At 47.8% G+C, this 5,358-nt stretch overlaps 1 pseudogene; it reads right to left on the reverse strand.

Moving 5' to 3' along the window:
- Positions 1-649: 649 nt before the first annotated feature.
- On the reverse strand, positions 650-1,604 carry LOC118654409 (annotated as a pseudogene).
- Between the last annotated feature and the right edge of the window lie 3,754 nt (positions 1,605-5,358).

The following is a 5,358-nucleotide window of genomic DNA, read 5'->3' on the forward strand; positions in this document are numbered from 1 at the left end:
CTTTACATGCTGGCACACTGAATGGGAGTGGATGAGTAGTAGCAAACATTTCTCTGAAAAGTTTACTATTTTCATTGAATAGAATAGATTTTAATAATTAGAATAAACTTTTGAAAGCAGTATGGCTAGTCTGGTAGGTGGACGCAAGAGCATAGGATCTCATTGCTACTAAAAGAAGGTCATTCCTACGGCAGTTCTGAAACAATCACATACTAATGCTCTCTCAAGTGAGTAACTACTAATCACAGCAAACAGCAGAAGAGTAGCTTACATATAAAAAGGTCACTGTCACTTCATGTAGAAGAAATAATTAAAGTAGCTCAGCAAAGAGCAAAATAAAGGAAATAAATGTTTCAGAAGAAGCTGTTATATTTTTTTGGTATCAATAAAATGGTCTAAAATAAATCAGAAGACCATGGCAAGTTCTAGCTGTGGAAATGATGAAATCTGATATTTACTGTTTAAATTCAGCATCTGGAATAATTTTGTTTTTCATATTTTTAAAATATATTTCTTTATTGATTTCAGAGAGGAAGGGAGAAGGAGAGAGAGATAGAAACATCAATTATGAGAGAGAATCACCGATCGGCTGCCTCCTGCATGCCCCCCACCAGGGATCGAGCCCGCAACCCAAAATATGACCTACCAGTTAGAATTTGGATATTATTGTTACCTTTTCCTTCATGTCCGCATCATGATGATTAACTAATGCTCTCATTTTCTGGGCACATTCTTCTCCATATAACAGGAAAAACAATGAACTTTGAGTGGAAGTAGACTGAATAGCTAAATGACCTTCCATTTTGAGGCAGTTATTTATATTCTGAATTAGCGTAAGTGCTCAAAGAAGAATCTCCTTTGCCATGTGGCCATCATAAAGGGAAAGGAATGATGAATCCACTTGGGCACCAAATAGTCCTTCGGTCATGGCTAGATCTTCAGACAAATTCAACAGCAGTTTTAAAACTTGAACCTTGGTGGTTCTATTTCCTGAAAGCAGCACTTGAAACAAGTCTGTAATGTAATTGGTAAACATGTGCTGATGGTCATTGGTAACTGTCATGTGTATTAGCAATCTCAGTTCCACCAACTGCACAGGGGAGTTCAGGGCACCAGAGAAGACATCCTCACAGACTTAATTGACATATACCTTTATCTTGATTTGATTTTCAATATTCACACTCAGGTTATTCAGTGCATTTAAAGCCTTCTCTTTAATACTGTGGTTGGGATCCTTGATTTTGCTTCCAACAAGTGGAATACCACCCAATTCACAAATAATAGCCTGGTTAGCTGAAAAGGCTGCATTGTTACCCAGAGTGACCAAAGCTCTTTCAATGATTGTAGGATCCTCATTTAACTCAAGCAGATGAAGGAGTTTCTGAAGTTGTTCAGCATTTAGGACATCATCATATGAACCATTGGTTAAGAATTTTGCAGACCAGGAGGGACACAGCCGGAGCCCTGGCCACCTTGCCGCTCCCCGACATCAGCCTATAAATGCAATAGCAGGTGCAGACACCAGCCCCGAGCAGCAGGCCCACCGCCACCCAGCCCATGTCGCAGGCACTGCCCAGGCTGCCACTGGGGCCAGGGCACAGCATGGGGCATGATGCGTGGGGCTAGTGGGTGCCGCCGCTGTAATCTGTGAAGCAAGTGGGTCACGCAGCCACCAGAGCTGCAGCTGAACCACTGGAGAAGAAAGGAAATGGGAGTCTGAGCTCCACCTCTTGGAAACAGCCCTGCGTAAATAGTAAAACCACCCACTCCAGCGGTGACACAACACATCCCGGTGGCTCCCCCAAGATGGGGCAGTGTGGGGGGAGGGCCTGTCTCTGTGGAGAACTGACACACTGTGTGACCAGAGGGGGACACAAGGGCACTGCCACTGCCCAGGATGGGCTTCCCAGGACGTTCTTCCAGGCCCTTGCCACCCCTACCCTATGTCTTTTGATTGGAGCATTTAATCCATTTACATTTAATGTTATTATTGATAAGTACTTGTTTGTCATCACTTTTATTCTTAATGTTTGTGTTTCCTCTTATCTTTCTGTTTCCTCTTTTTACAGCAGTCCCTTTAGCATTTCTTGCATTGCTGGTTTGGTGGAAATAAACTCTCTTAGCCCTTTTTTTTTGTCTGTGAAGCTCCTGATTCCACCTTCAATTTTAAGTGATAGCCTTGCTGGGTATAGTATTCTTGGATTCAGTCCCTTGCTTTGCATCACTTTGTATATTTTATTCCATTACCTCTGGCCTGGTGTGTTTCTGTTGAGGAATCAGTTGATATTCTAATGGGAGATCCCTTGTAGGTAACTTTCTGTCTCTTTCTGACAGCCTTTAAGATTCTTACTTTGTCATTGATGTTTGCCAGTTTAATTATGATGTTTCTTGGTGTCGGTCTTTTTTGAGTGCATCTAGTTTGGAACTCTGTGTGCTTCTTGGACTTGCGTGGGTTTTTTTGTTGCCAATATCAGGGAAGTTTTCTGTCATTATTTCTTTAAACAGGTTTTCTATTCCTTGCTCAGTTTCCTCTCCTTCTGGGACCCCTATTATGTGGATGTTGTTTTGTTTTGTGTTGTCTCAAAGCTCCCTTAGGCTCTCCTCTTACTTTTTAAGTTTTCTTTCCAGTTGCTGCGGTGTTTGTGTGTTTTTTCCTACCTTATCTTCTAATTCATGGATGCGATCCTCAGCCTCTTCTAGTCTACTGTTTAAGCCTTCCATTATGTTCTTTATTGCAGCTATGTAGTTCTTCATTTCCTCTTGGTTCCTTTTCATGTTGGTGACATTCTCATTCACCTCCTTATAATTCTCATTGAGTTGTGTGTATTTGTCATCCAGCCATTTGAGCATCCTTATAACCATTACTCTGAATTCTTTCTCTGACATGTTACTTGCCTCCATTTCATTTAACTCACTTTTGGTGAATCCTCTTTGTCTTTTCTTTGGGGATTTTTTTGTCTCCCCATGTTTTGCTGTAATATTTTAATTGTTCTGTGTCCTAGATACAACTGCTTTGCTGCCCAGGTTCTTTGGGGGATGGTGCTACTGGTGTGATCTTTCAGGTCTCCTGTGCTTGGTGATCTAGCAGAGCTCCCTACTTGAGCTATTTGGGTTCTCTTGATGTAGTTGTATCTTGAATGTTAGTTTCTTATTCATGGATGAATTTTTGTCACGGGTTGGCAATGTGACTCACCCCTAGCTTCATTGTGCAAGCTGTTTTGGATGTGATTGTGCTTCCAGCTCTTGTGGAAAATGTTGTCTGAGGTCTCACTGCTATGTGCTCACTGTGAGTTCCCAGAGTCTACAGCCTGGGAGAAAGGAGTCTTGGGGCCTGAGGCTCTGGTACTGTGACTTTGGCCAGTGTGGTGTGACTCTTGTTGGATTAGCCTCACTCTGCAACTCACTATGAGAGGCCCGGAGTCTGTGACAGTGTGTGTGTGTGGGGGGGGGGGTGTCTTGTAGTCTGTGGTTAAGGCAGTGAGACTCTGGCCAAGGTGATTTTCCTCTCTGAATTACGAGGGGGTTCAGAATCCAGCAGCTGGGGATGTGTGAATCTCAAGGTCTGTGGCTGAAAAAATGTGACCTTGCTTAGGGAGGCAAGTCCTCAGTAACTCACCAAGTTGTTCAGAGGTAGGTAGCCAGGAGGGGGATGTCATGGATCCTACTAAGGGAGCTGTGCACCCATGGTTGCAAAGGCACACACCCAGTGGAAACACACTGAGAGGCCCAGGAGCTGTCTGCAAGGGGTGTGTGCTCGTGGGGGCCACATGCTGGATCAGAGCTATTGTGGTGTGCCACCAGCCCTGTAGAGGGAGAAGTCCCAGTTTCTGCTTCAGGGGATGTGTGCCCTTGGTTGGATATGCACACCAAATGGCTGCTTACAGAGTTGCCCAGTAGCCGTCTGCTGGGGCAGTGGGCTCAGGGGGCCCTTGTGCTGGAGCGGCGCTACCATGGGGACTGGATGCCAGTGGCCGGGGTTGTGATTTGTGGCAGCTTAGAGAAGCACCCAGGGGCTGCCTGCTGGGGCATCGGGCTCAGGGGGCTTTTGCTCTGGATCAGTGTGACTGCAGTGACCAGAGGTTGGCAGCTGAGGAGGGGGAAGTCTGAGTTTCTGCTGCCAGGGCCTTGAGCCCTTGTTTGGATACAAGTGTGCTTAGTGGCAGCTCACAGAGGCAACTGGGAGTCGCCTGTTGGGGCAGTAGCCTCAGGGGGCCTGTGTGCTGAAACCACATGACTATAGTGTCTGTGGGTAGGCAGCTGGGAAGGAGGAAGTCCAAATTTCTACTGCCAGGGCCTTGTGCCCTTGTTTGGATACAAACACTCCCAGCCGGGGCTCAAGGAGGCACCCAGGAGCCGCCTCTAGGGGCAGCAGGCTCAGTAGGCTTGTGTGCTGGAAAGGTGCAACTGCCATGTCCAGAGGACAGCAGCCAGGGAGGGGAATGTCCCAAGTTTTGCTACCTTGCGCCCTTGGTCGAAATTGCGCATGCCCACTGGGGGCTCACGAAGCACCCAGGAGTCGTCTGCTGGGGTGGTGGGGCTCAGGAGGCCTGTGCTCTGGAAAGGTGCAACTGTGGTGTCTGGAGGTTGGCAGCTGTGGAGTGGAAAGACTCAGTTTTTGCTGCCAAGGCCTTGGTTGGATTCATGCATGCTCAGTTGCGGCTCACAGAGGCATCTGGAAATCTTTTGCCAGGGTAGTGCAGTCATGCACTCAGGGAGACCCTGGCGCTGAAGCCACATGACCGAGGTGTCTGTGGGCAGGCAGCTAGGAGTGGGGGGAGTCTGAATTTCTACTGCTGGGGCTGAGTGACCTTGTTGGATATGAACACACCCAGCGGGAGCTCACAGAGGCACACCCTTTGTGGCCTTGGGCTCAGTAGGCCTGTGCACTGGAAAAGCACTACTGTGGCATCCAGAGGTCTGCCGCTGGGGAAGGGGGAAGTTGCACTTACTGCTGAGGGAGCCGTTCACCCTTGGAGGTGGAGGTCTTAGGGTCTGCAGGTCTGTGGGTGGGGCAGCAGGATTTTGGCTGGAGTGGCTGCAGGGTCATGGGCAGTGTCCAAGGCCTGTCTGGGTGGTGTTGCTGAAGAGTTCCTAGAAGAGGCCGCTCTCCCCTTCAAGATGGTGTGGGCTCCATGCCTGAGCCCCACAGCCCAGGAAGTGCCCACAGGGGTGGTAGGTGCTCCCTGTCCAGGAGATGCTGGTCTGCCAGCCCCTGCTACTCCTGCCAGATTTAACTGTCCCTCACTCACTCACACACATACCACACACATCCACACACTTTCTTTTCACCCCTTCACTCACTCACATCCTCTCCCTCACCTCCATCCTGTCAGCTGCCATCTTTCTCTTCCCAAGACA

Source organism: Myotis myotis, unplaced genomic scaffold, assembly GCF_014108235.1.
Source record: "Myotis myotis isolate mMyoMyo1 unplaced genomic scaffold, mMyoMyo1.p scaffold_m19_p_4, whole genome shotgun sequence".
Taxonomy (NCBI): domain Eukaryota; kingdom Metazoa; phylum Chordata; class Mammalia; order Chiroptera; family Vespertilionidae; genus Myotis; species Myotis myotis.